Source organism: Balaenoptera musculus, chromosome 2, assembly GCF_009873245.2.
Source record: "Balaenoptera musculus isolate JJ_BM4_2016_0621 chromosome 2, mBalMus1.pri.v3, whole genome shotgun sequence".
Classification (NCBI taxonomy): domain Eukaryota; kingdom Metazoa; phylum Chordata; class Mammalia; order Artiodactyla; family Balaenopteridae; genus Balaenoptera; species Balaenoptera musculus.
The window spans coordinates 139548871-139566470 of record NC_045786.1 but is presented as its reverse complement, the minus strand read 5'-3'; positions in this window follow the sequence as shown (position 1 = coordinate 139566470).

The following is a 17600-nucleotide window of genomic DNA, read 5'->3' as shown; positions in this document are numbered from 1 at the left end:
ACAAATCTTTCCCTTGTGGAGATTCTTACCTAATGGAGGAGACAGACAACAAATAAAATACGTAGTGTGTCAACTGAAAGAGGATGTGGGCTAAGAGCACTTGTTTGTTTGTTTTGCTTTGCTTTTTAAGACAGGAGAAATTACAGTATGTTTGTCTGCTGACGGGAATGATCCTGTTAATAGGGGGATGATAATGATACAGAAGAGAGGAAGGAGAATTAGTGGAACGATGTCCTTGAGTAGATGAGAGAGGATGGGATCCAGTGCAGAAGTAGAGAGGATGAGTCAAAAATTTATTGAACCCCTGCCAAGTATCAGAACCTGGGCTGGTGCTGGAGACAGAGCAGTGACGAAAACAGACAACATCCCTGCCTTCCTGGAGATTTCATTCTAATTAGGACAACGAGCAATACAAAAAGCAAACTAATGAATGGATCCATGGTACCCATGGACTGGGATACGTGCCATGAGAGAAACACAGTGGTCATGGAAGTCCTCTTTGAGAAGTGACAGTTAAGCTGAGTCCTAAAGCATGACAGACCGACCTCCACGTGAAGAGCCTGAGCGAAGAGGATTCCAAACAGAAAGAAGAGCAAGTACAAGACCCTGAGGGGGGAAGAGTTCGGCCCATTCGCGCACTTGTAGGAGGTGAGGCTGCAGAAGGGTAGTTACCAAGAATGAAGCCTGAGATGAGGTTACAGAGGTTGGTTGTTGATGGCTTTTTTTGAACAGCCAATAAATTTTATGAACAAATTTGTAGATGACTCAAGGCTAGGAAGGAGAGCAAACACTGTTAAATGACAAAATCAGAAATAAAAAACATTTCAATAGATGGCATGTGACAAATCTCCATGTCAGGTCTTGCATTTAGGTTCCAAAAACCAAGTGCAAGAAAACAGTAAAAAGATCAAGTGTACCACTAGCTCCCATACAAAGGGTTTTGGGTTTTGCAAAGAGCAGATCCTGAAACAGAGGCCTAAGTGTAAGCTCTTCCCTGGGGAATGTGATGGAAGGAGCAGAAGTGAGGAAGGAGGGGATTGAAAGAGAAGAAGAAAGAGCCAAGACAGAGCTATGTCTGGAGCTGGCCATGCCTCCAGGCTACTGCTTGTATAATACAATCCCAGGAGACCATGGAATTACTGTCGGAAAGGTGTCTCAGCAACAACCAAAAGGGGGGAAGGGGGAGGGGCAGCAGCTCTCTATGGCCCCCAGACCACTGGGCGAAGGTTCTCCCCGTGTACATCTATGTTGCCCGTGTGTGAGTGCCAAGCACGTTACCATGTGGCCCCACAGACAACATTACTCAGAGGCCTGAAGGCAGAAAGTGAGGCCACAGAGTGGACCTGAGGTGGGTCATGGTCATCTGCACCTGGGGGAGCTGGCTGGCACCCCACAGAACAGGGCACAGCAGGAATAAGGGACAGGTGAGATCCAAACCTCTGAAGTGATTCATAAGTGGTGTCCCATACACACACATTGGCGAGGAAGGACAGTTCCCTCCTTTTACCATTTTATCTGTCTTTTTAGGCTTTTCGTGAAGTTACATGTGTATAACTAAATCTCATTGGCAATACTTTCGTGATATTTAGGCCCTTATAGGTAAAAAGGTCCCCCAAAATACTGTTCCAGAAGCCATAATAATCCCTTCTTTAAATCTAATTCAACAAAGGAATCTTTATTAAATATTAACCTAAGATTTCTAAATCTTTATAAGATGCTGCAATATAAACTACTTACTTCTGCTAATCCAAGGGCTATGAGGGAGGGGAGTATTGTGTTGGGGATACCACTTATCCCATTTATCCCAAGAGTTAAGATTTTGATTCAGAGTTAAGATTTTGATTCATCTCCAAATGAGGTTATACATACAGTCTCAGAGCTACACTGCAACAACACTGAAAGAAGATGCTGTTCGTCATACAACTGAAACACATGTCCCCATTATCCAAATCAGACTGCCTGTAATACATTACAAATTAATATATTTTAGAAGTCCTATAATTATCTTGTGAATAACTCAGTGCCTTTGGTGCTAGATTATACCAATTTATTAAATGCAAGGTTTTAAAAAAATCACAATTTTTGTGATTCTGCTTTGATATTTCTTTTTTTAATATACCAGGAGCCTTAAAATATGAAAGTGGCCCATGTATTTCTTGATCTCTGAGAGCTCCTGCCTTATCCCTACCAACTTGCTGAAAGTACTGCTGATGGAAGTTCCATTTTCCCCCATTCTGAGGGCTCATTAGTCCTGCAACTTTTGTCTGCACAGGGAAAAGCAAAGGAGAACTAACTAGAGGGTAAGTGAGGAACCCTTGGCTCCTTTTCCCAGCTCTGAAGGTGTTGTAAATACCACCCAAGGCAGTCTGGTATTGCACTGGAGATTGGTTTATTTTTCATCTCACAAAGGGTTAGGAGTCCCTTTATGTAATTGTTGCTGTGGAGAGCCAGTGCTTCTAGATATGCCTCTGTTGGATCCCCAAAGGACTGTCTTCTCTTAGAGTTTCTTCAACCTATTTATTCTCTAGGTTTCTTCAAGTTCAAAACTCAATGCTGCATACTCTCCTCATTACAGCCCTGCCCAATCTCTGGCAGTGCCTTTCAGGGAGGCCCTGCAGGAGTTGGGGGTCATTTATCTCTGCCCTGCAGACCCTAAACTGGCTGGCTGCTGGCTGCACTACACCACTGTGCACCTCCTCAGTGGGCTCCTGGCCGCTTGTCCTTGCCCTTCGGGTTCTAGGTAAGGGCCACACATATCATTCAAAAAGGACAGCGTGGGCTTGCAGAAATATCTACTGTATATGGAGCAATCACCATGACATTTGGGCCAAAGTGCCTCTCCTGAAAGAAGCAGAGACTTAGGCCAACCTCAGTTTTATCATTTCTAATATGACTGGCTGTCCTCGGCCTACGTGTACCTGTCCTTGCATGATGTTTAAGATGACTTATTGCTGATGTAGGTGCTCCCCATTTAGTTTTCCTCTCTTTTAATGGTCCAGAAGCCTCTCTCTCATCACCCAGCCATGTTATCTCCATGTTAATCTTCCCTCTAAGCCTAACCCTGTGGGTTAGAGAATAAAACAGGGATGAGAGGAACAGAAATGGTTCCAATAATCTGCTTCTCAGACAGGAGACTACTGAAAAATAAGATTCAAAAAGTGACTTTGGGGGGATTCCCAGCCCTGAAGGAAAGCCACAAGAAATGCAAGGGAGTGGTCTCACTCCTCACCCTCCCAGCACAGACCCCAATCTGTCTCAGCTGTCAGGTTCAACTGGGACGCAGATCTCTCCACTGGAAACTTATCAAGACCTATCTGGCACTAGAGTGTCCACCTCTCTGGGAACTTCTCTTCCAGTCCAGAGAAGCCAGATATTAGATCTAAGTCTGGGCCCGGAGCAGAGGCAGCTGCTTCCCTTCCGGTCATTCACAGAAGCCCAGCCTGGCCAGTGGCACCGTTCCCACCCAGTGGGACTCCTCACCAGTGAGGCTCCGGCAGCCTGAGAAGTTCACAGAGGTCCAGAGCAGAACCCCACAGTGTGCCTGGGTTCCAGGAATTGAGCATGAGGCTTGGTGAAAAGGAATGGGGGTGGGTTGGGAGAGAGAGCACAGAAACATCAATCTGGGCAGAGAAGAAAGTTTGTAGCCTCAACGAGATTCAATAATTCTTCTAAGGTTTGTGGAGCAAGCACTCTGCTCAGTTTCTACTTTTGAGACACATGCACCTTATTGGGGAAATGCAACACAGCCACAAAAGAGACTCAACAGAACAGGAGTCGGCCCTCTGACTTCATGCCCTTGGAGAGGCAAGGGCAGTAAGGGAAAGAGAGCCTGATGGCCAGAGCTGTAAGGGAAGCCTTCGTGAGGAGGGGAGCTTGAATGGGCTCTGGATGGGAGGGACAGTTGGCCAGGGAGGACATTCTGGGCCCAAGAAGGTAAAGAAATAACTTCACGGAACTCCATGGAAGTTCTTTCCATTGGGTGAGTGCAAGTTCAAACTTTGAATATGGTTCCCTATGTGATTTCCCTCAGGACAGAGAGAGAATCTCTTCTTGCCCTTTATTCATTCCTCCAAGTAGGCTATAAGGAACCAGAGCACTCCAGAACCTGGTGGTAATCTGAATACTGTTATTACCACCACTAATAATAATAACAGTGCTCATGACTGTCATTTACTGAATGTTTTCTCTGCTCCAGGCACTGTGTTAAGTGCTTTACACACATTAGTCTCATTTAATCTTTACAACTACTTTACCATATAAGTACTATTATTATCCCCATTTTATAGGTGAGGAAACTAAGACTTGTAGATGCTAGATTATTTGCCCCTATGAATAATAATTGCTAAAGCCCAGGCTGGAACTGAAACTTTAACTCCAGAGCGCTAACATTTAACCACTATGCATATTATCCCACAGTCCTCAAGTATTTCTTTGCCCAATTAGACAATGGATGCCATGTTTCTAGAAGATGGATTTATCCAACTCCCCTCTGCTCTTCTTGAATTAGGGAGGCCTAGTTCAAGTCTCATCATATCTCTGAGACCCTCCCCAACCCCTCCAGCCCTCACAGAGCACCCCTTTTCCTAAATTCCCATAGCACTTAAAGCATGAGTCACTGATGGCAGTTCATCATCCAAGGTCTCAGGTCATTATCTCATTCAAGGAACATCTTGTCTCTCCAACAAGGCTGCAAACAACCTCAGGTAAGGACATGTCTTACTTCTCAAGGCAAGAGAAATACTTGCTGAATTGGATGAATAACTCCTCCTCCAAGTTGGCACAAAGGCAAGCCTGCAGCGTGCCCTCCAAAGGGCCCTGCTCCAGACTTCAAGGTAGGGGTGCTGGCCACTGGTTTATCTTGGCTGGTTGCCCCTCTCCATACACCTCTCCTTCCTTGCCCTGTATCAATATCCCCACTCACTTGCCCATTCTTACCTGGCAAACAGAAATCTGGCAGCTTTCTACCGCCTTCCTGATGGGCTGCCTAGCTCTTTCCTGCCCAGAGAGGTCACAGCAGCCTATTCCCAGAGAACTCCTGGCCCTCCCCCAGGACTCTCACCTGGGCGAGAAGTGGCTTCCCTGGTGTGCTTCCCTGGAATGTCATTGTGCAGCATCTACGTCCTGACCCCCTCAGTACTTTCTCCATAAACTTCCGAGGAGGAATTACTCAACGCTGTAATCACTGGGGGGTGGAGGAGGCTGGGAACTGATTGAGGGGTCTAGTTGTTTTATTGTTAGCCAGTGTAAGTTAAGTAAGTCCAATCAATAAATTTTATAGGTCTCCCCAGATTGCTCCAGAGGTGAGACCCAGCAGCTTTCACTTCAATAGATTTAGACCCCTGCCTAAATAAAAAGCAATACTCACCAAGAGAAGCAGTTTGATTTCCTTTCAAGAGACTCTCTTATTGTCCTTGAGCCTGTCCTGACTTAAATCAATAACCTTAACAGCTTCCAAGAAGAAATCAGTTGCCTTTGGAGTGTCTCTGTGCCACCACCTGCTCTCCCCGGCACATGACAATTTTAGATTCCTGGATTGAACCAGGCAAAGCAGTGAGGACTAATACCTCTGCCTGTCCTGTCCCTGGGCACCAGGCCCTCCTCCCAGCCCTGGCAGGCCAGACCTCTCCCCTCCTTTTACGTTTTCTTTGTCCTGTCCCACTGTCCCAGATCTCTCCCCAACCAAGACTCCCCATAAACCCACCCCTGCTCTGCATCCCTGGCTTCCAGAACCCTGTGTGACCAGGCTGATTACCAAGGAGCTGGTCTTCCTTGTCACTTTCAGGGTGGATGTGATGGTCCCTCCATGTGGCACTTTTGTGTCTTTACAAGAGTATCTAGGAAGCAGAGTGAAAATGGCAGTAGTAGTAATAGCCAAAGTAGTAAGACCTCAGTGGAGTGACTGCAATGGTGAGACTTTCAGGCCGTGGGTTGGGGAGTCTAGCTTGGGCCAGTAACCTTTCAAGTTATTCCTCAGAGAGAGTTACCATCTCTGCACACTTAGGGCCCAGCCTGGCCCTATCTGCCAGGACTGGTTTAGGGGTCAGCCTCATTGCCTTAACTCTGTCCCTTCATCAGGCTGGTGAGTCTCCATTTCCCTGTTCTGCAGGGGCAACCACAATGGAGCCAGCCGTGAAATGGTCTGTCCAGGGGCCAGGAGCCAGCAGGAGAGTAAAGGCACCTCCATACCTCTACCCAATGTCAGGGCATTATGCCTGTGAAAACCCCCAAGCCACCCATCTGGGATGGTGGCTGGAAAGGCTCCCACACTATTTTCATTCTTAAGTGGGAACAAGACCCACCACTCCTCAGCCATGGGATCAAACTTTTATTTTATTTTATATTTATTTATTTATTTATTTTTGGCTCATGCCAGGTCTTTAGTAGTGGCATGCATGCAGGATCTAGTTCCCTGACCAGGAATCAAACCCGGTCCCCCTGCGTTAAGAGCGCAGTCTTACCCACTGGACCACCAGGGAAGTCCCCGGGATCAAACTTTTAAATACTGGTATTTCCATGGTTGCTCCAAAACCCATTCTGTGCTGCCAAGACAGATTCTCCAACCAGGCCATTAAATGGTCAAGATCAGGTTGTGTTAAAGCAATTCCTATGTTGGAAAAACCTTCAAATAAAATGTCGAGTCTCTGTCCTAAAGAGACCCAGGAGTTCCTGCAGCCCAGAGGCCATCTCCACCTGAGAGGCTAAGCAGACCTCAGAGCAGTGGCGAGTTAGCACCACGGGCAGATCATTTTTAACATCTTCCTCCTCCATGTGACAACTCTGAGCAATAATCAGGAAATGAAACAAATGATAATAATGGCCAGAAAAGGACAGGTTTGTCAGAGATTCATAAAAATCCCATTTCACAATTAATTTCAGAAGTTGTAATGCTGTCCATATATTTGTGTGTTTGGGATCCATTTTAGCTGTTTTCAAATGGTCTCCACAGTCAAAAACAATTCAGCTAAAATATCTTCATCAGAAAATTCACCATAGGGCTTCCCTGGTGGTGCAGTGGTTGAGAGTCCGCCTGCCAATGCAGGGGACACAGGTTCAGGCCCTGGTCTGGGAAGATCCCACATGCCGCGGAGCAACTGGGCCCGTGAGCCACAACTACTGAACCTGAGCGTCTGGAGCCTGTGCTCTACAACAAGAGAGGCCATGATAGTGAGAGGCCCGCACACCACGATGAAGAGTGGCCCCCGCTCGCCGCAAGTAGAGAAAGCCCTTGCACAGAAACGAAGACCCAACACAGCCAAAAATAAATAAATAAATAAATAAATTTATAAAAAAAGAAAATTCACCATAAATTTCTATTATAGTTGGTAAACTTCTGAAGTTTTTCTTCTGTAAAAAAATCAGAGAAGGGCTTCCCTGGTGGCACAGTGGTTACGAGTCCGCCTGCCAATGCAGGGGACACGGGTCCGAGGCCTGGTCCGGAAGATCCCACATGCCGCGGAGCAACTCAGCCTGTGCGCCACAACTACTGAGCCCACGTGCTGCAACTACTGAAGCCTGCGCGCCTAGAGCCCATGCTCCACAACAAGAGAAGCCACCGCAATGAGAAGCCTGCGCACCGCAACAAAGAGTAGCCCCCTCTCGTCGAAACTAGAGAAAGCCCACACACAGCAAAGAAGACCCAACGCAGCCAAAAATAAATAAATAAAATAAATAAATTTATTTTTTTTAAAAAATCAGAGAAAATGGCTGAATGACAGTAAATATTGGAATTACTTGACATGTTGCTTTAGAATGAGCATCCAGCTCTTGATGAAAACAATCAAGTCATTTAGACATTGTTCTTTTGAGTTCTTCTGGCATGGTCATGTGGACAACAAAATGGAACTATCTCGTATTCTGTTTCTGCATGTTTACAATCATTTGCTATCACTGTTTTTTTTTTTTTTAAATTTATTTTATTTATGGCTGTGTTGGGTCTTCGTTTCTGTGCGAGGGCTTTCTCCAGTTGTGGCAAGCGGGGGCCACTCTTCATCGCGGTGCGCGGGCCTCTCACTATCGCGGCCTCTCTTGTTGCGGAGCACAGGCTCCAGACGTGCAGGCTCAGTAGTTGTGGCTCACGGGCCCAGCTGCTCCGCGGCATGTGGGATCTTCCCAGACCAGGGCTCGAACCCGTGTCGAACCCGTGTCCCCTGCATTGGCAGGCGGATTCTCAACCACTGCGCCACCAGGGAAGCCCTATCACTGTTATTTTGACTCTACTGTTTACACACAGGAATATGTAGTTCTACAGAGTTTGGAACTGAAGGGTTTCCAAATCATTAGGTACTTATTCTGGAAACAAATGTTTGTGGGTGAATCCACTTGACTTAGGGGCTAATTCTCAAAATAACGTCCATGTAGAACACAATATTCATTAATAGATAAGTTATTTAAATGTGTTAATTTAAAGCATATATAGATCTATTTAGATATAGATACAGATACAGATATATTTAAAACTCAACAAGAACCATAGCAATTATTTAGAACTTAGACCAACAAAAGATTTTTTTTCAAGGAGGGTATTTTTATCACTGACATTGTTCAGGATTGCCAACACATGTTGATAATAAAAGGTAGACTGAATTTTAGTTTGTTTTACTGTGGTTTTAAAATTTGCTACAATGTATCGCTTATTGGCTGCACATGGGATGGACAGGTCCCACTGTCTGCTCCACCCCTGGGGCCCCACTGCTCAGATGAGCGGCAGGGATAATTGCAGCCCCTGGCCATTAGCGAGTCAACCTATGAGTGTTGCATTCAAAACCTTGCAAGGGGGACTTCCCTGGTGGTCCAGTGGTAAAGACTTCACCTTCCAATGCAGGGGGTGTGAGTTTGATCCATGGTTGGGGAGCTAAGATCCCACATGCCTCCAGGCCAAAAACCCAAAACTAAAAAACAGAGGCAATATTGTAACGAATTCAATAAAGACTTTAAAAATGGTCCACATAAAAAAATCTTGAAAAAAAAGAAAAAACCCTTGCAAGGAAAGTCTGGGTGAGAGAACTCACAAAGTAGAGGCCTGCATCTAGGTCACAAACCTATTTTGGGGGGCCCGTAATATTAAAAAAAAATAAAAAATATAAACCCCAACAGACAGTACCTCAGTGTCTTCTGGCAGGGCACGCGCTGTAATTTACCACAGTCTCTACCACTCCCCATTTCTACGTTGTCTGATTTGCCCACTTGAGTCAGCTGCCTGGCCCTTGTAGGCATCTGAGTCTGTGACCCCTACTTCATGACTGTTTCTAGCGCTGTCCTGATAGTAACCTAAATGTTTTCCAGTTATTTCGTTTTATGGGGTTTGCTCTGTTCTTCTTTGCCCTCACTGACCAGAGCTCATGGGCCCCTTCTGAACCCTTCAGCTCCACACTTCAGAGACCCTCTTCCCTCTTGTTCAACCTGGTGGTTCTCTTCCCTTACATCTCATGTCACCAGTGCCACTCTGCTTCAGGAAGGAGCACTCGGGCAGCCACTGAATGCTCCTTCCTGAGCATGAGTCAGGCAACTGACTCCCTCTGAGTGGGAACCTTGGACTTCAGCTTCATCTGTGACCCCCCAGAGAGGCCAGCAAGGTGTGGCGAGCATGCACTCAGCCTCCCGCACTCTGAGTCCAGCAAACAGCTGTCTTCCCTGGTTGGCAGGTGGGGAAACAGAGGGGGAAAAACCACTTTCAAGCCCTGAATATACATGCTGAGTCCCACGCATGGCTGGCTTAACTGAGCATCATGCAAGACACATTCCTGGCCAAACTGGTCCACACCGACTTGAACAATTACTTTCAGCCAGTGGTGTGTGGGAGCTGGCTTGTGCCAATTCCTGAGAAGCAACTGTTAAGCAATCTGGAATTTTACCAGCGAGTAGGTACCTTGAAATCAGCCCAGGTAGAAGTATTTACACCAAGGAAATTGACACATGTTATAAAACAGGGCTTTATAACGGGGAAGAGGGGGAGGCAGTTTACCAGCATACCACTGCTTTTAGCCCAATCCAACCTTTCCTTTGAACCCAATGACTAGAAACTCTCACTCATGCTTTAAGAGAGACTGTACAGTGCAGTTAAGAGGTGGGCTCTGGAAACACACCACCTGGGTTCAAGTCTACCTCCTACCTGTGGGACCCTGAGCACAATGTGAAATCTCTGTGCTTCACTGTTCCCATCTCTAAGGTCGAGGTAGTCATAGCACCTTCTCACAAGACTTCCATGGGTTTAAACGAGTTGATACATGTAAAGTACCCAGAGCAGTGCCTGCACATAAAAGGCACTGCACAAACATTAGCTATTACTATTCTAAAACTGAAATATCCTTTAGTTCTCTTATTTCAGTTATGTAGTTAGAAGATGCAAATATCTAGTAACCAATTTAAACCCTGCATGGCTTGCTGAATATAAATATCACTAATATACCACTCTTTCAGATGAGTGTATATCAAGTCAACTCATGTCCTCTTCCTGTCAAAAAAAATAGCAATGACACATGGTAAAAAGCTTATTAATACAATTATTCCAAAATATGGGTATTGGTTTTGCATCTTAATCCCAGAATTAGAAAAAGTCTCCTCTTGTTAGTTTTTTGTTATAAATTCTGCTTTTTTTTTTCTTCATTTTTAAAATGCAATGTATTTTTTACATGTTAACAGCCATGGAATCAGGATGGGTGTTTGAACTGATGTGTACATATGACGTGACCATGTTTCTTTCTCCCGCGCTAAAAGCAGTTATTAAATAGATGATGGATCTTACAATCAATGGTGTCTGAGAATCTGGGAAAGGCAGTAATAACAGTCAAGGGCAAAGTCAGGACAGGACCCAGGACTCCAGCCTCCATGTCTAGTGTTGTGTCCCCAAAGTCACAATGTTCCAGGGATGAGGTTTTGTCACGTGTGGGACTGCTGAGGCCACTTGTCCCTACCCTTAGGCTGCTGTTGGTGGGGGCTTGGCCCCAGCTTGGACTTTTTTTAAATGTGCAAAGATTCGTCCTCATTCTTCAATTAAAAGCACAGTGCACCACCCCAGGGGCTGGGATCTGACCACCAGAAAGGAAAGCAATAAGATAACGTGAAAGCAAAGGGGAAGTAGGAACTAGGCTTCAGAGCAAGGGACAAGCGCAGCTGTACCAGGCAGAAAACACACACACCGCGCCGGTATTTGGTTCAGTCACCCCCTTCCCAGTTTCACATGCTTGGTCTACGCACCACACTTTCTCTATAATCTCAGTTTCCCCCACCTGGTTTCTTCCCCAAGCAACTTGTGGAGTTTAAGAAGGAGAAATCAACAGAAGACTCAAAGGGCCCCTCCCCAGCTGCCTCCAGAGCACACGCTTCCCTCAGTCAGTCGCTCTGGGCACCTTTAGCTCCCACCGTGGGAGACCCTGAGCCACAGACCCTAGGGGGCACCTGTGTGAGGCTGAGGCGCAGCTACTGGGATCCCAAGAGAGCTACAACCAGAGCAGAAGCCACAGGAGAGACCACGCACAGAAGCAAGTCTATCATCCACACGCCAACGTCTTTTGTTCTTGTTTTGTTCTTACTCTGTGTCCTGTGCCCCAGATCCCCGACAACACAGCAGCGGGAGGGGAACACGCAGAACACGCAGTCCAGGGCCTGGCCCACGTGGATAGGGCAGTGTTGGCAGCCCTGCCCTACCCCTTTTCCTCTTTGCAGGAGCCAGGAGACCAGGAAGAGGAGGAAGAGACACAGTCGTCTCCGGCACAGAAGGCCTGCAGTGCTTCGCAGCAGGAAGGCGGAGGCCAGCTCCACCCCGCCCCCCACCCCCCACTGCCCCTTCCCGGCTCCGGAGGCACGCACATGGCAGCCATAAAATGTGCCACTCAGCCTTCCTGCTACAGGGAGCAGGCCTGGCTGGAGGTCCCCGCTGCTGCCCCCCAGGATCCACCCCCAGATTCACACTGAGACTACACTCCCCAGGCCTACTCCCAGCTGATGCTGAGCATGGGGGTGGGGGAGGACTCTCCCCCAGGTCCCCAGGAGTCCTTACACAGGCAGCTTTGGCTCGAGCACTCCCCGTCCACCTGCCTGAACCTTTCTCAGAGCTGCGCTACTGTCTGAGACTCTTCCTACCTGTACAGTGAAGACTCTAACCTTGCCCCCAAAGTGGTCTGGCCTTTGCCCTTGGCTCCCAGGAGATAATCTGTTTGCCTGGGGCCTTGGGCTGGCCAGAGGGTAACAGTGTGACTTATGGTGGGGACTGGCCACACCAGAAAGACCAACAGTTTAATTTAGGGTGGGGCTTAGGGTCATGCAGTATCAGTCAACCTGGTGACTGAGATCAACTACATGGGCAATCAATCGATCATGCCTACATGACGGAGCCCCAGTAGGAGCTCTGAATACCAGGGCTCAGGTGAGTTTCCCTGGTTTGTAATACTCCGTGCATACTGTTACACATCAGTGCCAGGAAAGTAACACATCTGGACTCCACAGGGAGGAGACCATGGAAGTTCAGAGTCTGGTACTTCCCTGGACTCTATCCTACGTACTTGTTCCCTGCTGATTTTAATCTGTATCCTTTCCCTGCAATAAACTGTAACCACAAGTAAAATAGCTTTCAGTGAGTTCCATGAGTCATTCTAGCAAATTATTGAAACTTGAGGGTGGTCTTGGGGGCCTCTGAACCTGCAACTGTCTGAAATGAGGGCAGTCTTGTGGCAACTGCTCCCTCTAAATTTTGCAGTTGCCCATCTCTCTCCTTCCCAGCCCCTGCACTGGGGCTCAAGCTCACCCCCTTCCTGGGCTCCCACCCTTTCATCCTCCACAGACATTCCCCCCCCCCCCAAATTTCTTTTGTGTTCAATCCCATCTTGGTGTCTCATTCTCAGTGGACCTGAATGAACATAGGTGGTCTGTGAGCCACCAGCACTGGAAATACAGAATCCTGAGCTCCACCTCAGGCCCGCTGAGCCAGACTCTCAGAGGTAGGGCTGGGGATCCACCCTGAGGATGACCTGCCCACATGATGCAGATGCCACTGGCCTGGAAGATTGACAGTTCCTGAGCAGCTGCTGCAGTGAAGACTCAGAGAAAAGGCTGCCACCTGTGGGAAGTGAGCTTCTGAAGCACCACCGGGCTGCTGCCCTTGGTGTAACACTAAGTTCTCGGTGGCAGGATAGGATGAGTCCCATGGTAACCTGAGGGGTGGGGTGAGTGCAATGACTGTAGCAGCTGGTCCCGCACATTAGGCCAGGTGCTTCCTGCCCCTGGCACCCCCACTCCTTATCTGAGGCATCAGTCCATCATCCTCACACTCAGCCTACTCTCTGGGAACCCATGCTTCAGAACATCTCCCTGCAGCATCTCCCACTGTATTCTTTTTTCCACCAGGATACTGGGGCCCCAATTCCTTTCTAGGGCTTCTTGTAGGCCAACATCACAAAAACTCAATCATTCCAAAGCCTCACAAACACAGGCCACTTCCTCTTTGCATTTCCTCATACAGATTTCCATTTTTTACAATACTTCCATTTATTCAACAAATATTATAGAATACTTAGTACATACCAAATACATACTAGAGTAATTGAACCATAACCCCTGAGTGGAATCAGCCCAGACACAAGGGACCAAAGAACCACAGATCTTGAGACCACAAAGGTATCTGATCTCATAACAAGAAAAATAAGGTGGCCAGATTAGTCACCTAGAGATTGTCCTAGAAATAAACTACCATGAAATCCAACATGTGAATGCACTGCTAATGTGATTAGGGTGCCTCCAAAACTCCCCTGGGAGCTTGGTTGATATGAATCAGTGCTCCTGACCTTGATGACCACATCTCCCATCCTTTCCTCCAAGACCTGAACCTAGATGGCTGAGGACAATAACCTAGACAAACAGCTCTTAACATCTTTTGGATTAGGGACCTCTTTGAGAATATGATGAAAGTTATGGACCCCTTTCTCCACAAATAGCATCATACATGTAAAACTGTGTATACATTCCAAAGAGTTCCATCCCCAGCTCACAGATTTAGCTTCAAGGATGTTTATCACAGCATTACTAATATTAGCAATTAAAAGAGAAAACTCTCTCTGCTCACACTTCTGACTCCAAATGTTTGTAAAGACCAAATATATATATTTTATTATGTCACAGTAATAAAAACATTATAAATGACCTAAATGTCTAATAATGGAATTAAGTATAGAATGTCCATATAGTAATGTATTCAGAAGCCATTAATATATTTTTAAAATAGCCTTGCTGACATGATAAGAGCTAACACATACTGCTTATCCTATGACAGACAAGATTTAAGTTCTTTAATTATATTAACTCATGTGATTCACACCAATACCCTATCAGGTATATTTTAATTTTACCCTTATTTTACAGATAAGGAAGCTGAGGTAGAGAAGTTAAGAAACTTACTCAAGATTATAGCATTATTAAGTGAATCCATTACTAAGTGGATTCATTATTGAATCCAGGAGATCTGAGTTTATAAACACACAAAGGTAGAACACAAAGCCACATGTATAATAAGATCCCATTTTGGTTAAAAAAACAAAAAACAAAAAACAAAAAACTGACTGGAGATCCCCTGTAGTGTTTTTAATATACATCCACAAGTTCTTTGATTCTTTTTATTTCAAGAGTTGGAAGTTAAATCCTCTCCCCTCGAGTGTGGACTTGACTTAGTGATTTTCTTCTAACAGAGTGTGGCAGAAGGGACAGGGTGTGACTTCCAAGAAGGTCATAAAAGGTATTGCAGCCTCCTCTTTGCTCCTTCTCTTGGATCACTTGGTCTGGCAGAAGCCAGCTGCCATACTGTGAAGACACTCAAGCAATCCTGCAGGAAGTCCACATGGTGGGGAACTAAGGCCTCCAGCCAACAGCCTTGTGAGTAAGTCACCTTGGAATCAGATCCTCTAGCCCCACGCAAACCATTCATATGGTTCCAAACCTATGAGAGATTCTGAGCCAGAACCACCCAACTAAGCTGCTCCTGAATTCCTGACCCATAAAAACTGCAAGATAATAAATGTCTTTTGTTTTGAACCACTAAGTTTTGGGGTAATCTATTATGCAGCAATAGATGAGTAATACATCCCTAAAATGTTAGCCACAGTGAGATTATGGGAATTTTCATTTTTAATTGTTTTGTCTTATCTGTATCTTCAAATTTTTCAATAAACCTATATTATTGTATATCCAAACAAGCACACGTAAAGTAATATATTAAAAAGACTAAAAAGAATAAAGAAAAGGACAGTCACTCACCATTCTGGGTTATGGACATCCCGTCAATTACAACTACTTTGTGAGACGTTTCACTTGAAACATCTGAATCATTTTTTGCAATGTATGTTCTATTAACCTCACTGGGGATGAAGCTGTGAAAGGAGACGTTGTGGCTCTGAAGGCAAAACGGCTGAGCAGAGCAGGTCAACCTGGACTCCTTCCTGATTCCTGATGGAGTAGGGCAGGGTGGAAACAGCCCTGAGTCTGTGCCCAAGAGAACTAAAATCTCAGCATGTATGTGGCCTCAGGCAAGTCACAAGGTCAGCAGGCCCATTTTCTCATCTGTCAAATGAGCATTACTTCTGCAGAATTCATTAAATTAGATATTGCCAAATATATACCATCTTAGTCCGTTCAGGTTGCTGTAACAAAATAGCACAGCCTCGGTGGCTTAAACAACAGGAATTTCTTTCTCACTGTTCTGGAAGCTGGAAATCCAAGATCAGGGTGCCAGCATGGTCACGTTCTGGTGAGAGCCCACTTCTAGGTTCATAGCTGGTATCTTCTCACTATGTCCTCACACAGTGGGAGGGGCCAAGGATGTCTCTGGAGTCTCTAATAAGGGCACTAATCCCATTCATGAGAGTTCCATCCTCATGATTAAGCACTTTCCCAAAGCCCCTCCTCCTCATACCATCATTTTGGGGGTTAAGGATTTCAATATATGAATCTTGGGGGGACAAAAACATTCAGATCATAGCATTTATATTTATGATTATATGCAATATAAAATAGAAACATTACTTCCCTGCAAGAATGATTCCTGAAACATATGGTTTTGTGAATGTAATACCATGAGCTAACAACTCTTGTTTTTAAGCTTGCTTAGTTAATGCTGAAGTATTTTAAAATAAATTATAGATATCATGATATTTCACCCCTAAATACCCTCTCTAAAAAGTAAGAACAGGGCTTCCTAGGTGGCGCAGTGGTTGAGAATCTGCCTGCCAATGCAGGGGACACGGGTTCGAGCCCTGGTCTGGGAGGATCCCACATGCCGCGGAGCAACTAGGCCCATAAGCCACAATTAATGAGCCTGCGCGTCTGGAGCCTGTGCTCCGCAACAAGAGAGGCCGCGACAGTGAGAGGCCCGCGCACCGCGATGAAGAGCGGTCCCCGCTTGCGGCAACCAGAGAAAGCCCTCGCACAGAAACGAAGACCCAATACAGCCAAAAATAAATAAATAAATAAATAAACTTGAAAAAAGGCCACAAGCAAAATTATTAAAAAAAAAAAAAAAAAAGTAAGAACACTTTCCTACCTAATTGCCTGACATTTTGGCCAATCAAACAGCAAGAAAATTCAGCCAATCAGAATTCAGGAATTACTGCATTACCCTCACAAATACCTTGCTTATAAGCCTAGGTTATCTGGACCCTGTAATTTAATGGCAGTAACAGTTGATTGGTTGGCCCTTTGTAAATGAACTGAAATGGACCAGCTGAAATGGAGAAATATTCATACCTAGCAACTTACAATAGAATAGGTTTTACCCATCTACAATGTGAGGTAGGATGCAGCCTGGAGAGGTTACACAAGAAACAGAAGGGAGCCAGAAAGAGACTTCCAGTCCCTGCCAAGTTGGCAGATCAGGAGGGCTGCTGGCTCCCTTTCCCAAATCCAGGCTAGAGAAACTACAGAGGAAAACAGGGATTCCAGGAATCAACAACAATAGCAACAAGGCGTGAGAAGCCCCCGGGGAGATGGCTCAGAGAAGGGCCTGGCCTTGAGCAATTTCCTGTATACATCACCAGACAAGCAGCTGGTGCTCCCAGAGGATATGTGCCCCCAACAGGGCACTGTCACTCCTTCAGAAGAAAAACAGCAAACTACACACGCTGCTATCTGAAGAAGAAGGATTAGAACATGAACAAACAGACCAATATCTAACACAAGACTCAAGTAAAACGAAACAGATAAGACAGAAGTGATATTAAACAAAAAATTTAAAGAACAAGTAGAAATGTTAAGTATGAAAACTCTAATACTGAATAATGGGCATAGGTCCAGGTGGGGTTGAAACAAGACCTAAGGACCAAGCCAGAGAGATAACAAAGTAGACCTGGACAGAGAGACCGCAGAGCTGATTCACCACCTCCCATCCTTCCCCGACCCCAGTCTGGGGTTTGCCTTGAGAGCTTTCTCATTAAAGGGGTTGACAGAGAAGCTGGCATCCCTAATCTCTGGCGCACTTGCTCTGCTGTGCTTGCTGTCATTGGACCTGCACCTTGGAGGTCCCTCTCCCTTCCCACCTGGCCTTTTGGCCCAGTGACTTCAGGTGAAATTTCTCCCTTCTGATGCCCTACAGGAGGGACTGGCTACATAATATGTGGGTCCCAGTG